At 40.1% G+C, this 17,482-nt stretch overlaps 1 protein-coding gene across 5 annotated transcripts in view; it reads left to right on the top strand.

Moving 5' to 3' along the window:
- Positions 1 to 17,482, top strand: part of FHL1 (four and a half LIM domains 1) — a 73,714-nt gene that overhangs the window by 15,877 nt on the left and 40,355 nt on the right. For all 5 annotated transcript variants that reach the window (XM_081081905.1, XM_081081904.1, XM_081081903.1 and 2 more), the window contains one exon: positions 11,736 to 11,806. The gene's annotated coding sequence lies outside the window, so the exon portion shown is untranslated. The remainder of the gene's footprint in view (positions 1 to 11,735; positions 11,807 to 17,482) is intronic.

A 17,482-nucleotide genomic window follows, 5' to 3' on the forward strand; every position in this document is an offset into this window, starting at 1 on the left:
CCGGAAATTCTGTTTCTGTGTTATGGGGTGGAGCCACAACATTGGTAACACAGAAACAGAATTTCCGGAGGATGAGGCCCAGAAATCAGGATTTAAAAAAGATTCCCAGGTGATTCTAATGTGCAGCCAAGGTTGAGAACCACTGTGTTAAAGTCATTGGAAGAGGAAAAACTGACAAGGCATCGAGGATTAGAACATAAATTAGAGTGTTCACTCAAGGATTGGATATCTTGGGGATACAGTTGTGCATAGAATATGTCCATCAGGTGTGTAATTAGACCCCGAGTGAAAAACTTTATACAATTACCTGAAAAAATACTAATAAAGGAGGGAGTTGTTTATAGAATTCACCTATTTATTAAAAATTGTAATCCTTGCCTGATGATATTTTTTATTGGTTAAAGAGAGAGGAAGGGGGAGGGAGGAGAGAGAGAGAGAGAGAGAGAGAGAGAGAGAGAGAGAGATACAGAGATAACAATCAAACCCCGCAATCTGGGTAAGTGCCCTGACCAGGAATTGAACCTTCCACCTTATGGTGTAAGGGACAACACTCCAACCAACTAAGCCACACTGGCAAGGGCATTACAATTTATTTTGTATATCAGAAGTAATTTTTTAGATATGCATCTGTTATGTATACTCATTGTTACACCTGTTATTAGAAAAATACATATTTTTCTCTAGGCTTCACTGCTTGCCTGATTGACTATACTGGCTTACATCTGTTATAAGCATCAAATTTTAACAGAGGGAAGAAGAAATAGACAAGACAGGAAACCTCTCCCTAGAGCAGTGATGGCGAACCTTTTGAGCTTGGCGTGTCAGCATTTTGAAAAACCCTAACTTAACTCTGGTGCCGTGTCACATATAGAATTTTTTTGATATTTGCAACCATAGTAAAACAAAGATGTATATTTTTGATATTTATTTTATATATTTAAATGCCATTTAGCAAAGAAAAAATCAACCAAAAAAATGAGTTCACGTGTCACCTCTGACACGCGTATCATAGGTTCGCCATCACTGCCTGTGATGTAGGCTGGGGATTCCTGTTCAGTTGCCAAAATTGTGGGTTACTCTGTGCCAGTGGTGAACCAAATAGTGGCACAGCCAGTTCATTCCTGTGGTCATCTTCACAATTAATACCAAGTTCTGCAGGTGATTTGACTATACAGAAATTCCTGTCTACTGTTGCGATGGCAAAATGATCACTCTGTCCAAATCATAAGGTATAAATGGGCTTAGTCAGCCATGAGTCCTAGCATAGTAATCACCTCCCAGTGAAGCTGCTAGAAATAGCTGGATGGTCTGGGGAGGTGTAATGGCTATGGCATGCAAGGCCAGGTGTGTGACAGCATCCTTTTGCCCCTTGGGCTTACCTAACTGCTTCCCACAGACCCTTAGCTTTTCTTCATCTCCGTCCCTCCCTATCTTTTCTTTACCTTTAATTCAGCTGCTTGTGGAATTTCTATTAAGGAACAAGAAGGGCCTCACCACAAAAAGTTGGGGGACCATTGGCCTAAGTATTCTAACTACCAAAGCAGTGTATTTTAGACTTGCTTAACTGCCAGGTTTTTACTGCTGTTCTGGTTTGTTAGGTATAAAAAGGGTATGCTGTAAACATTTTCTGAACACAACTTGAGAATTGAAGGGTCACCTTATAAACTTATTATTCCTTCCATTGTTAAATCCCCTATAATTTATTTGTGTTTATGTGCTTATTATTGTCCCCATAGCAGATACCAGCAATGTGATGCTGATGTGAAGGATTTACTCTATGGCTAAGTGATTGGAGCAGAGCTGCCCAATTGCCAGCACTGGGCCAAACCCAGCTTATAAAGTATGAGGACGAGTACTTCATAAAATGAAATCAGTAAATGTTTATTGAATGCTTACTCTATGTGCTAAGCACTTTGCTAGGCTTGCTAGATGCTGTGGGGAATATTAAAAACAAAAATGATCTCTTCAAGCAAGGAACATCCATTATAATTGGAGAAGTTGTTAGAGATGCATTAAGGATGTGGTGGAAAGAGTATTGAATTGAGGGGGAGGAGGAATTCAGAGTTTTGAATCTTAGCCCAAGTTCTGCCAATAACCCTATGATCCTTTGGACAAATCACTTCCCCTCTCGGAGTCAATTTATAAAAAGGGAATTGGACTAGATAATTTCTAAAACATTCTAAGGATTGGTTCATAAACAGATGTATTAAAAAGGTAAACTAACAGAACATGCTACATTCTCTTTTGCTAAAAAAAGTGTACATATAATTTAACTATTGTATGTACATATAATTATTATATGTACAATAAGTCCTTAATGTCGTTGATAGGCTCTGAGACTTTAAGTGAAACAACATGCAATGAAACCAATTTTACCATAGGCTAATTGATATACAAAAGAGTTCATTCCTACAGCAGCTCATATAACAAAGTGATGTTGAACGAAATGTTATTTGAGGACCATATGTATGTGGTACATATATTTACACTATATAATTATGTTAATTAAAACTGTAGAGCTGCAGTTCTCAAAGTGGGGTCCTTGCACCAGCAGCATCAGCATAACCTGGGAACTTGTTAGAAATGCCAAGTCATGGGGCCACCCCAGATCTACTGAATCAGAAATACTAGGGTGGGGCCCAGCAATCTGTTTTTCTCCCCCCCCCCCCGCCCCAGCAATCTGTTTTAACAACCTGCTTGCCCCCAGAGAATTCTGATGTTCATTATACTTTGACAGCTGTGCTGTAGGAATTTTGGGGCAGTGGTTCTCAAACTTGGATGCACATTGGTGTCATCCGGGGGAACTTCGGGTGCCCAAAACAACTCTGGGTCCCTAAGGCAGCCAATTTTGGAATCATTGGTTTAGGGGAGGGTGGCATGAGCACCTGTTATTCTCCAGAGGTGACAAGCATCGGAGGCATGGAGTCAGCCAAAACCAGCGTTGAGTTTGGGGAAGGTGAAAAGTGGGTTGGAATCTGATTGGAAGGTCTTGCATTTCATGCTAGAAAAAATGGCCTTTAGGTTACAGTAAAGGAAGTTCTTGGGGAAATGGAATGATACTTGCAAGGTGGTCCATTTGAAGGATTATTCTGGCAGCATATAGAAGAAGGGAGCATGTCCAGAATTAAGTCTGATGAAGTAGTCTAGGTGTGAAGTGATGATGGGTGAAATTAGGATTGTAGAACTGAGATTATAAGGAAGAAAAAAGTATGAAAGCTCGTTTAGAGGACAAAATAGACAGGATTTGGTGAAGGTTGTGGGAGTGAGAGGAAGTGTTTGAATGTCTTTCTTTAACTCAGGAGTTCCTCTCAGACTTCTGGGACAGCCAGTGCTATCAGAATTGTCACATCTTATGGACATGTACTTTTTTTTTGTCCCCCATTGCTTTAAGAGTTCTGATTTGGGGAATGGGTGTTCCCCAGTGAGTTACATAAAAAGACAGAAATGTAGTCACCCAGAAAGCTACTCAGGGTCATCATGGCAGGGGGGCAAACACCCTGTCTCTCTTAAGGAAAGAATGCTTGGAGTTGTGGGAAAGTTGTAAACTTGGCAATGACTAATTCAAACCTATCAGTCAATTAAGTGAATTTTTATTTTATCATTTGTTTGATTTGGGAGCTGTTGTAATTGCCATTAAAAGGACATCAATATTCCTATTTTAAAAACAAAACAAAAATACTATTGAACATTAGGGCAAAGGACAAGAATTTCAAGGTTTTTTTTACCTTTTGACTTTAGCAAACATTTGCTTCTCCATTATTTTTGCTGTATTTTGCCTTCTTCTCCTCCTCCTCCCCTTCCTCCTCCTCCCCCTCCCCCTCCCCCTCCTCCTCCTCCTCCTCCTCCTCCTCCTCCTCCTCCTCCTCCTCCTCCTCCTCCTCCTCCTCCTCCTCCTCCTCCTCCTTCTTCTTCTTCTTCTTCTTCTTCTTCTTCTTCTTCTTCTTCTCTTCTTCTTCCCCATTTGTTCCTGATCCCTCGTGATGTTAGTTTCCTCTCATCTGTTATTGACAGCTTTTTAAAGTATTCTTAATGTTTGTTTGTTTTTTACTTTTCAGTTTTACTTTAGTCTCATAAAGCTCATTAGCCACCAGTTATGCAACAATGTACACAGAAAAATAGTCATTTTAAAAAGGTTTTGACCTGCTTCATCTATTTCTTCCCCTCTCATGCCTCTAGCAACCACCAGTCCTTTCTTTGTATATAAGCACTTGGTTTTTGTTTTGTTTTGTTTTGTTTTGTTTTGTTTTGTACTAGAAGCCCGGTGCACAAATTCATGCACCAGTGGGGCTCCTCGGCCTGGCCTGGGGATCAGGCCGAAACCAGCTCTCCGACATCCCCTGAGGGGTCCCAGATTGTGAGAAGGCTAAGGTCAGGCCAAGGGACCCCACTGATGCATGATCGGGGTCGGGGAGGGATGTGGGAGGTTGGCCAGCTGGGGAGGGACTGCAGGAGAGCTCCAGGGCATCTTGCCCAGTCCTGATTGACCGGACCCCAGCAGCAAGCTAACCTACTGGTTGGATCATCTGCCCCCTGGTGGTAAGTGCACATCATAGCAACTGATTGACCAATCGACTGTCTGCCCCCTAGTGGTTAGTGCATGTCATATCATAGCGAGTGGTTGCATGGCCTTAGCATATCATTGGCATATTATGCTTTGATTAGTTGAACGGATGATGGGACAACTGGACACTTACCATATTAGCCTTTTATTATATAGGATTCCACATGTAAGAGAGGTCATATGGTATTTGTCTTTACCTGAATAATTTTGCTTAGCATAATACCCTTGAAGTACATCCTTGTTATCGAAAATGGCAAGGTTTTTATTCCTTTTTATAGCTGAACAATACTTCATTGTGTGTGTGTGTGTGTGTGTGTGTGTGTGTGTGTGACAATTTTGTAATCCACTTGTCTACCAATGGACACAAGTTGTTTCTGTGTCTTGGCTGTTGTAAATAATGCTTCAATGAACATGGGGGTATATATATCTTCTCAAGTTAGTGTTTTATTTTCTTTGGATAAAAACCCAGAAGTAGAATAGCTAGATTATATGGTAGTTCTAGTTTTAATTTTTTGAGGAACCTCCATAATGTTTTCCACAGTGTCTGTACCAATCTGCATTCCCACCAACAGTGCACGAAAGTTCCTTTTTCTCCACATCCTTGCCAACACTTGTTTGTTGATTTATTGTTAATAGCTATTCTGATAGATGTGAGGTGCTATCCTATCACACTGTGGTTTTAATTTGCATTGACTAATGACATTGAGCATCTTTTCATATGTCTAGTGGTCACCTGTATGTTTTTCTTAATTCTCTCTTCAGACCTTCTGCCCATTTTATAATCAGATTTGTTTTCTTTGTTTTAGTATGAGTTCTTTATACACAGGGTGGTGCAAAAGTAAGTTTACAATTGTGAGTACCCGAAATACAATTTATTCTTTTTTAAAAAATTTCCTCCTCTTTTTTAAAAAATATATTTTATTGATTTTTTACAGAGGAAGGGAGAGGAATAGAGAGTTAGAAACATCCATGAGAGAGAAACATCCATCAGCTGCTTCCTGCACACCCCCTACTGGGGATGTGCCTGCAACCAAGGTACATGCCCTTGACCGGAGTCGAACCTGGGACTCCTCAGTTCACAGGCCAACGCTCTAGCCACTGAGCCAAACTGGTCAGGGCTACAATTTATTCTTGTATTATTAATTATTGTATTATTTTCCATGTGAACAATTGTAAACCTACTGTTGCCCAACTCTTTATTTTGGATTTTAGCCCTTTATCAGATACTTGACTTGCAAATATTTTCTTCCATTCAGTAGCTAGCCTTTTAAAATATATTTTTATTTATTTCAGAGAGGAAGGGAGAGGGAGGGAGAGATAGAAACATCAATGATGAGAGAGAATCATTGATCGGCTGCCTCCTGCACGCCCTCTACTGGCGATTGATCCTGCAACCCAGGCATGTGCCCTGATTGGGAATGGAACTGTGACCCACTGGTTCATAGGTCCACACTTAACCACTGAGCAACACTGGCTGGGCTGCCTTTTCTTTTTATTGATGGTTTCCTTTGCTGTGCAGAAGTTTTTAATAAGATGTAGCTCCTGTTGGTGCAAAAGTTCTCTCAATGTTTTATTACTCCAGTCAAAAAATAAACAGATGTATTTTATTGCTTATCCCCACCTTTTGACCACAAATTTCTTTAAATTTGCATCCAGAAATGGCCCATCAAAAGAGCTCATTAGCCCTAGCTGGTTTGGCTCAGTAGAGAGAGCGTTGACCTGTGTACTAGAGAGTCCCAGGTTCGATTCTGGTCTAGGGCACATGCCCGGGTTGCAGGCTCAATCCCCAGTGTGTGTGTGTGTGTGGGGGGGGGGGTGGTGCAGGAGGCAGCCAATCAATGATTCTTTTTCATCATTGCTGTTTCTGTCTCTCTGTCTCTCTCTCCCTTCTCTCTGAAATCAATAAAAATATATTTTAAAAAAGAAAAAGAACTCCTCCGTGTGTACTTGGGGCATGGTGGGGGCACTGCTTGTGTTTACACCGTTAGTGAGTTTAAAGGTTGTGCCATATCCAGGAGGAAAAACAGCTTTTATTTACTAGTTTGGAAGCATATAAAAGCAAATTTCATATTTTAAAGGATTATCTATATTCTAATGCAAGGTTTAAAAAATGGCTCACCACTTTAATTTGGTAAAGCTGTGCACTTTTTAGTTTCCTGAAGAAACTGTAAAAATATAGGGAAAATCTAGACTGGTCACAGTTTTAAACATGTAGTATATCTAGTAGATATATCTGTTAAAATATAATTTATCTTTTCCCAAACTGAACAAGTATAAACCTTTCTCTTATAAATTGTGCAGAATATTATGATTATATCACATAAAATAAATTTAGAAACTTGTGTGGAATAGATGAACTTCTAGGCATACTAATAGTATAGAGTATATCACCTGATACACATTACCAGATATACGCTATACTAAATCTTAATATAAGGACACAGAATTAGACTTTATCTTTATTGTTGAAAGTATTACAGGTGTCCCCTTTTATCCCATTGAACCCATACTCCCCACTCCTGTCCCCTCTTCAGGCTTTCACCCCACTATTGTCTGTTCATTTTGTTTGTCAGTTTCTTTTGTTCATTAGATTCCACATATAAGTGAGATCATGTGATACTTGTCTTTCTCTGACTGGCTTATTTTGCTTAGCATAATATTCACCAGGTCCCTCCATGCTGTCTCAAAGGGTAAGAGATCCTTCTTTTTTATAGCTGCATAGTATTCCATTGTGTAAATGTACCATAGCTTTTTTATCCGTTCATCTACTGGTGGGCACTTGGGCTGTTTCCAGATCTTAGCTATTGTAAATAATGCTGCTATGAACATAGGAGTGCATATATTCTTTCTGATTGGTGTTTCAGGCTTCTTAGGATATATTCCTAGAAATGGGATCACTGGGTCAAATGGAAATTTCATTTTTAAACAAAATTAGATTTTATTATATTTTATATCATAATAGCCTTTTGGGTTTTGTTTATTAATTGAGATATTAAATATTAGATTATTTTGCAGATCTTGATTATGTTGAAATTATTAGAAATGAAGCTTCTTTCCTCTGAGCAGACCATTTATTTTATTTTATTTTTTTAAAATATATTTTATTGATTTTTCACAGAGAGGAAGGGAGAGAGATAGAAAGTTAGAAACATCGATGAGAGAGAAACATCGGTCAGCTGCCTCCTGCACATCTCCCACTGGGGATGTGCCTGCAACCCAGGTACATGCCCTTGACCGGAATCGAACCTGGGACCTTTCAGTCCGCAGGCCGACGCTCTATCCACTAAGCCAAACCGGTTTCGGCCAGACCATTTATTTATGCCAATAAATTATTTTGCTGAATGAGAGCCAGTTTATTAGTTCTGCTAAAAGAAATGAGACAGTGGGTATCTCATTTGTATTTATTATTGGATTTTATGGTAACATTTAAAATGTGTTTTGAAAGGTACATATGCCAGTGTTTCTGACTATCACAGTGTAAGCATTTGAATAACAGTATATGGATCAATGAGAAGTCTAAGCTGCTTGGTATCATCACAAATATACCTAATTAAGAATATATTTGGTGCCCTGATTGGTTTGGCTCAGTGGATAGAGCGTCGGTCTGCGGACTGAAGGGTCCCAGGTTCGATTCCAGTCAAGGGCATGTACCTTGGGGGATGTGCAGGAGGCAGCTGATCTATGTTTCTCTCTCATCGCTATTTCTAACTCTTTCTCCCTTCCTGTCTGTAAAAAATCAATAAAATATATTTTTAAAAAGAATATATTTGGTGTTCACCACTCTCTGGTTTCTTAAGTGGGAGAGAATATTGTGAAGGACAATATTAAGGAATGGTTGCCATGACAGTCACTTTCAAAGAATTTAAAGGAGACAATGCATTTGTGGGGCTCATCCACTTTGATTCAGCTGGTCTTTTAGGCTCATTCAAACAGACATGGTCTCTGGATTGCATTTTTTTCACATAATTCACCCAATTCATTGGTGATATGGGGACTGTTTAAGCTTGGCTGACAGTAGTGATAGGGTCGCCAGTGGCCGTGACCACAATACTATTGTTAAACCTGAAGGAAAATGATTGTGTATGTGAAATGTGACAAGAACATAGCTACTGGCTTCTTCTGTAATGATATAAATGTCTAATTTCACTTATTAATTCTGTCAGGGTGGGATAAGATTAACATGATTTATTTAAAAGCATAACTAACCCTAAAGTGTTTGGGTTTTATTTTGGATTTTTTGCTGTCATCACATTTTATCCAGTGTACTTGGCTGCTGTTCTGTTTTTATTCATTGACTTGCACAATATTGTCAACACAGTTTGTATTATGTCTGGTCAGAGGCATACAGTTACATACTGCAGTTTCAAAAGTATATACAATACTACCTGTTATGAGTGTCTTCATTCTCCCAACCCAACTAAATGTTAAGTGGGACACACTAGCACAGACAATGAAGTGAAACAGAACTGAAAATGCTGTTAAAATCTTGCTGTTTATTTTTATCATTCTTGTGGTCTAGTTCTTGATGAAGAAGCTATGAACTATGGAACCTCCCCTGACAGGGCCCCAAGTTGGACCCTAGCGTGAGAGCTTTGCCTACTCAGCCTTTGGGCCTTTCTCTCTTCTGCCCTCTGGAGGGTGTCTTAGAGCATGACATGAGGGAGAGCCAGTCTTGTGGTTACTAGAAGACAAGTTCTCTGGTACTCCACCTGCCAGGAGCCCCTCAAAGCCTGAACTTGTAGAAGTGGGGAGCAGACAGAGATAAGGCAGGGAAAGTACTGGTAGGTTTAGGGTCTTAGGGAAGAAGCTATTCTGGTTCTTTAAGTAGAGAATTGGATTCCTTCAAGTTGAACCCAGCATGTATCAAATCCATCTCCAGGAAAAAAACCTATTCCAGAGAGTGCATAAAATGAAATGGTATACTAAATTTAGTGTATGGTGGATTCAGGTTGGAAGTTCAAATTGGGTAGAATCTAACGAGGGTTATATTTGGTGCCAAGCATTTGTGGTAGCATATGAAATCATTATCCAAGTTTGATAAAATTTTTACTCTACACCTGCTATAATTATAATGATACTTATATATCCAATATTCATTGAGTACCTTTTATGTGTGAAGAACTATTAAGTGCTTTACATGCAGTGCCCTCTTGCCACTTTACTGAACCTTTGTGACATAGGTTACCATTGTGCAGCTGAGTGAGGTTATACAGCTAATATGAGGTGGGGATCAGTATTTGAACCTAGGCATTGACTTTGGCACCCTTGTTGTGAACAGCTGTGCCATGGTGCATTCTTGCTGCAGCTGAAGAAAGGGTGTGGCACCTTGATTTCCATATGCGTGGGATGTGGGTGGTGGGCGGTGAGACTGAGCAAAGCGCTTTGTATATACAAACCATGCTAAGTAACGGGAGACAGAAAAGAAATAAGGAATTTTGCCCCCACAACCAAGAAACTTGAAGTCCTGTAGGACAAAGGAGACATAACATGAAACAAGTAATACATATTCATATGATAGACTGAAAATATTCTCTCTACTTAAGTATAGGCGGGAAGAGGACTAGAAGGTGTTCCTTACAAATATTTGCTTGTGAAAGTTAGCTCTTGACTGCTGGCACAAATTTGCTTTCCTCTGGGCTTTTGACCTGATATACAAGAACCCTGACTCTATAGTCAGCAGACTTGTCCATTGAGTTCAGAAGAGTTATCTTCAACTATAGCAGTTGCTATTAAGATCTCTAAACAGATGAATCCATTAGCCTATTGAGCTAACTGGACCAGCTATTTATTTTCTAGTACGTTAACATTTTTAAAAATCTCTAGCCCTGGCCAGGTGGCTCAGTTAGTTGGAGCAATGTCCCATACACCAAAAGGTTGTGGATTCGATTCCCAGTCAGGGCACATACCTAGGTTTCGGGTTCAATCCCTGGTTGGGGCCACATATAGGAGGCAACCAATCAATGTTTCTATGTTTCTATCTCACATTAATGTTTCCTTCCCTCCCTCCCTCCCTCCCTCCCTCCCTCCCTCCCTCCCTCTTTCCCTCCCTCCCTCTCTAAAAACCAATGAACATATCCTCAAGTGAGGATAAAAAAATGAATAAATAAAACTAAAAATCTCTAACCACTGCTTGTTTGATGGTCACCCTGGAAATGGTTGGGGGTGGATGGGGGGCTGTTAGGAGCTTGGTTATAATCCTTGATTTATGTTTGCCCTATTTCATTTGGTAGATACTTCTGTAGGCCTAGCACTGTTCTGAGCATGGGATTAGAGCAGTGAATAGAACAGAAAGGGCCTTTCTCTCAGGAAGCTGTCTTTTCCTCGGATTTTTGGCTCTGTGTAAATTTCACAGTTGATATGAAAGTGTTCTTGGTATGAATTTCAAGATTCACATATTAGGGATAATACAGTGATCACCCTTCCTTCCTCCTTAACCCTAGCCAGTCCTTTGTGAATAGTGAGGGGCGGGTAATAAGGGGGATGACTGTGCCTGTGGAGAGGGCAGCAGATCAGGGTGTATGGTCTTTGTGCTGTGATGGGAAAAGAACAGGGCACACCTGTTTCCTAGCGATGCAATGTGGAACCATCCGCACTGGGATGAGCCTGCCCACCAGCCTGCATCCTAATCCTGTTGTTGATTGGAGATAACTTCAGTGGTCACAGGGCACCTCATCTCCATGGCAACACCTCTAAATATTCCTCTGGTGACTTGTGCGCTACATTCTGTCTGGATCTGAGCCCTCCTGTGGCAGAATATTCTAAAGATGTTAAAAAGAGGGGGGGGGGGAGGCTCAACTAATAAATCTATTCTAAATGACTGAGTCATTTGTTTTGATTACCCGGGTGATTGCCAAATGTTAATTTAAAACTGAAATAGGCCATGAGCTCACTCCACTAACAATGCTGAGTGTTTGTGCTAGCTAATACAGCTTGATAATGAGGTGGCCAGATCCACTGCCGGTGCGAATGTTCTATGATAAACAGACATTTGGGGAAATATGCAGAACATCTTGGCAGTTTTCTTTTAACTTTAAGGGTAAAAAATACAAAGTAGAATGCGTTACCATGAGCCATTTCAAAGGAAGTTGAACTTTTTTTTTTTTTTTTTAGAATTTCATACTTTTCTTCTGAAAAGGTAATTTTGTGTCTTGATTTTCATTTTTTCCTAACTTAGGCACATTGGAACTTGACAACTATATCCAGTCCTTGCCAAATACATCCCATTGTCCACACATCCAGTGTGAGGTAAGTACTACTAATTGTTTTTACACTGATCTCCAACCTTCCAATTTGTAGTGTTATGGTTGACATTGTATGAAGAGCTTTATTTGTACAGTAGATTTAAAAGGGTTCATTTTAATTGACCCAGCCAACCATTATCACTGCTTACTAAATATTAGCTCTCTGGGGAATGCCTTTTCAAGGGAAAAAAAACCTCATTTGCTTTTAATTTGGGGGCATGAAAAGTGAATGTGCCAAGTAAAACAGAACTGTTAGGTCTGTTTGAAAATAAAGATCTGCCCATGTCACAGCATGAACAGTAGGGAGCAGGAAAGCTGCGTGGAGCAAATATTGGAATGGAGGGAAAAGATTCCTACTGACAACTGTGAGGAGTTGGACTGACCCAGTCAACTGTCAATGAAAGGAGCCAAGGTGCAGGATGCCTCTGTACAATCTGATGGTACAAATGCCAAAGAATGTTTCCATTGGCTTACATTAACATGGGCCAGAAGATTTTTTTTTCTGATTAGTACTAAAGCTCCGAGCACTGCTACAGTGGTGGGAGCAGCCAGATTGACCAGCCTTTTCTTTTAATACATTAGATCGGCATTCTCTGTCCTCTTCATTGAGCCATGGTGGCTTATGTCTTCTTTGTGATGATCCAGGGTTACCCATTTCTCTCTTTGAGAGACTGGATAGTCACTTTTGAAAATAGTAAAAGGAGGGGATCTCAAAGATGGTTCATCCAGGCACAATGGAAGAGGCCCCAGTTTTCTGCTTTTCTGGCCATCTCCATGCATTTATGAGAGAGGCTATAACATTTGCCAGCATCAGACCAGCCAGGGTTTCCAGTTTCATCCATCAACAGGTTTTGTCTTCCCCTCCATGCACAGTTCCACATCTAGTGTAGCTCCCTGTATTTCAATTAGGGTAGATGCTCACTAGGTGGCAATAGTTACATTTGTTTTGTTTGTTTTTTTTTTAAATTTTGTTTTATTCCTTAAAATATTACAAAGAGTAGTACATATAATAGTTACATTTGTTACATCTGCTGCTGCAGAATAATTCACAGATTAAAAAATAGTCAAATACCTAAATATATCAAACCTTAAAGAGTAAAAAACAAAAACAAAGTAGGACTGAGTTTCTCTTAGCTGCCAGAGATGGACGCTTCCATCTTCAAGTCTAAGCCCTATCATCCTTGGCCTTTACCCAAAAATGTTGTTTTCAAACTTTTTTTTTAAATGATAGAAACCTGTTTTCTAATAAAATCGTAGGATTAACCCCAATCGAGTACACCAAAGCAAAACTGCTTTGGCTCAAAGTAGGTGGTTGTGAGTCGCTCACCCCACTCTGAGGAACCATTCCCAGGGCAGGTGGAAAGCACTGTGCTCTGCCCAAGAGCAGAAATTTTAGCCCTGAGCCCTTTCACAGTTCTTATTTTTATTTTCCCACAGAAACAGAGACTAGATTATTCAAGGAGATTTACAGAAGGGGAAAGCATCTTCCCAACAATTTAGTTGAAAGTGCTGGCTAGGTGAAACTTAGCTATTCACGTGCATTGCTTGCTCTTAAGCATTCCATAGCAGTCTGCCAGTTTGACAAACTTCATCAGTAGAAAACTTCAATACACAGGTCATATATTGGAATTATACACTTTGAAAACCTATATAATCTCATTAACCATTATCACCCCAATAAATTTAATTAAAAATTTTTTTAGTCCTGGCCTGTGTGGCTCAGTTGGTTGGAGCATTGTCCCATACACCAAAAGGTGGTGGGTTTGATTCCCAGTCAGGGCACATACCCAGGTTGCGGGTTCAATTCCCAGTTGGAGCGTGTGCAGGAGGTAACAGATCGATGATTCCCTCTCACATCGATTTCCCCCCTCCTTCCTCTTTCTAAAAAAATCAATAAAATTTAAAAAATTTAAGAAAAAAAACTATTAGAAACTATGTGTACAGGACTGTACTCTTAAAATGGAACCTTTTAATTGCGTTTTGACCAAAATTTGGGTTTTCTTTTAGTGTATTGCGTTTCTCAGCTGAATTATTAAATATAACCTGTTAAATTCTTTTGCACCATGACAGAAATATATAGGATTGATGTAAAACAGTTCAAGTCACGATGCAGTTGTATCTTGTGATCTTTCTTCCTTTCATTCATTCATTCATTCAGCCCTACTATGTACCAGGTCAGGAGTGTAGGAGTGAGCAAAACAAAAAGAATAATACATTTTGGTCTGATATTCTTCAAGTGTAGGACATCCCTAGATTATTTTCCCTTTTGCAGATGAGGTAACTGAAAACTGATTTCCCTTTTTAAATTAAATTGCCCAGTATTAAATAGACTAGTTTGGGTTCATGAGTGCGATTCATAATCCCTGTATCCAGTCTGCTCTTTAAGTCTATGATGTATGCCACCCCCATAGATGCATGTGCAAATAATAAAGTATACAGTAATTGATGGGGATGTGGCTGTGCCTGGGACCCAAATGCCCCCCAAATGAAAACAAATGTAAAGAGTTTATTTCACACTCTATTTTTTAAAAATTTTGTTTGGAATAATTGGACAGTTTAGGAAAATGTACTTTGCAGTTTCCACAAGAGGATATTTTGGTTTTTTAAATGCTGTTTCCTATTTTATGTTTAGCATAGCATTTATCACAGGTAAAGTTTATAATCCAAGAGTTTGAAATTATTCCATTTGGCTGCCTTTTAGTTATGGAATTATTCTTGAACACTATAAATCTTAATACATCCATGAGCAATCTTCCAGTTTGACAAACTTCATCAGTAGAAAACTTCAATATATAGATCATGTATCATGCAATTATGCACTTTATTGGCTTCTGTGTTAGGGACAAGATTGTTAATTAAACCTGTATTTCACATCTAGGAAATATTTATATCACTGAAACATGGTCACTTTCATTACTGATTTGGCAGTTTTTAATAATCACAAGACACAAACTTTTAAAATATAGTAGTCATAGTTATTTGATTTGCATCATTTATGTTGATGTGACTTCTCTCCTTGGTGCACTAGCAATAAGCATGAAAATCAGCCCAGATGGCTTGCACAAACTTAAAGAGTTTGGAAATCATCAGTCTAGAGCCAAGGTCTCAAACTGCTGGGCTGGATCTGACACACAAAGGTTCTTTTAAATTTTTATGTGAATTGCCAGCATTTAAAAACTGAGAGATTTCACATTTTCAAAAATCCAGATTTTCAGCTTCTCTTCTGAAATATTAGAAGATCTGGCAACATTGAGCCTGCATTCCTATTTGGTAACACTGGTCTGGAGCCAAATAGCTGCTGTATCATTAGATGGAACATGAACTCTGAAATTTGCCCCCAGTCTTCATCACTGTTATCTCCTTGACACTAAGGACAAGGGCAGTTGCCATTATCTGGCTGTTTTACGCATTTATAAGAAAAATCTTAGCTCTCAAAGGCATGTATGTTTTCAACCCCAAGTCTAGATGAAATTGAGGCTGCAAATTTAGATCTGTTCTTTCTCTCAAAATATCAGCTTGTTACTTTTTGGGTGCACGATGGTGGATAATGTTCATTTTAAGGGGGGGGTGCATTAAATGGACTGAGGGTAAACATTTGAGGGGAGGGATACCTTCTGGTGATGCCTGATTGAGAGGAGCATCAGCAGAGTTTGACGGATTCCTGTGGTCTTACCCAGTGCTTCTCAGACTTTAATGTGTAGATTCTGATGTGTCAGGTCTGGAGTAAGGCATGAGATTCTGCTATTCCAACCAGCACCAGGTTATACCTCTACTAGTCTGAGGTCTCACCTCTCTTTGAGTAGCAGGGGGCTCTACCCTAAAGTGATCCCAAGAAAAGGCAGTCATGCAATGATGACTCTAAATATCTTCTTCTTTGGCCTGAGAAAGAGAAGTAGATCTTAGCCAGGCTATTTGGGGTTGAATCTTTATAGATAAACCTGTGTTCACTTTTAGTTGCAGCATGATAAGTTAAAAAAATTGATTTTAATACAGCATAGCCCATGTAAACAATAAACCTAACTTTTATTTTCAAACTTGTTTCAAATTAAGTGTTTCTAGTAAAAAAAAAAAATAAGCTAGTTATGTTAAAACTCAAGCATCATGAAGTGGGGATTAGAGCTTTTTATTTTATAAGTAGAGGCCTGGCCTGGGGGGATCGGGCTGAAACCGGCCCGGTGCACAAATTTGTCCAGGGCATGTCCAGCCCGTCTCATCGGCTGGACCCCAGCAGCAAGCTAACCTACTAGTCGGAGCATCTTCCCCCTGGTGGTCAGTGTGCATCATAGCGACTAGTCGAACGGTTGAACAAATGGTCAGACACTTAGCATATTAGGCTTTTATTATGTAGGATTATAGGAGACTATATTTATGTGATTCTTACAAAACTGATAAATAAGACCACAGAAAATAGGTAATTATCAAATCCCTGGATATATAACCCTGTAAGCTATAAAATTATAGAAGTCACAAAGGAAGAGATCAACAGATTTAAATATATAAAAATGTGCTGAGTGTAGATCTTATGTATTCTCACCACACACACACACACACACACACACACAATGGTAACTGAGGTGATGGATATGTTAATTAACTTGATTGTGGGAATCATTTTACAATGTATATGTGTGTCAAGTCATCATATTGTACCTTAAATATGTACAATTTTGTTATTTATACTTCAATAAAGGCAGAAAGATAACTAATGAAAAGGAAAACACAGCAGGAAGAGTTTTATGAATTTGACAAGATAATTTCCCTATTATGTACATAGTTCATACAGATCATAAGGCCTGGCACAGGCCTGACATAGGGTAGATGTGTCATAACTGTTGACTAAATGAATTCTATATTTGGTAGGTTGGCAAAAGACATTTGTGTTAAATCACAAAGTAAATAAATGCATGGAAGAACTTTCCAGCCTCTCTGGTATGCAAAAACAAGCATATTCAAATGGCAACAAAGTACATTTTTCACATATTAAATCAAGAAAAACCAAAAGGAAACCCTATGCTAATATGGTTATCTTGAAACTGATAAACACTGACTCATTGCTGGGAGCATTGTAAGCTGTTTAAATGCCTTTTGGAACATTATTTGGCTTATTATATACTAGAGGCCCGGTGCACAAAAATTTGTGCACTCGGGGAGGAGGGGGGTCCCTCAGCCCGGCCTGTGCCCTCTCACAGTCTGGTACCCCTCGGGAGATAACGACCTGCTGGCTTAGGCCTGCTCCCGGGTGGCAGAGGGCAGGCCTAATCCCTAGGTGCAGCCCCTGGTCAGGCTCAGAGCAGGGCCGATTGGGGAGTTGGGGCGCCGCCCCCTGTCATACACAGAGCAGGGCGATCGGGAGGTTGCGATGCCACCCTCAGTCACGCTCAGGGTAGGGCCGATTGGGGGGTTGGGGCACCATCCCCTGTCATACTCAAGGCAGGGTCGATGGGGAGGTTGCAGCGCCACCCCCTGTCACGCACAGAGCAGGGCCCATCAGGGGGTTGGGGCACTGCCCCCTGTCACTCACAGAGCAGGGCCCATCAGGGGGGTTGGGGCTCTGTACCCTGTCACGCACAGAGCAGGGCCAATCGGGGTTGGGGCTCTGCCCCCTGTCACGCACAGAGCAGGGCCCATCAGGGGGTTGGGGCGCCGCCACTCTCACACTCAGGGCAGGGCCGATGGGGAG

The sequence above is a fragment of the Myotis nattereri genome (assembly GCF_964212035.1).
Source record: "Myotis nattereri genome assembly, chromosome: X".
In the NCBI taxonomy this organism is placed as follows: Eukaryota; Metazoa; Chordata; class Mammalia; order Chiroptera; family Vespertilionidae; genus Myotis; species Myotis nattereri.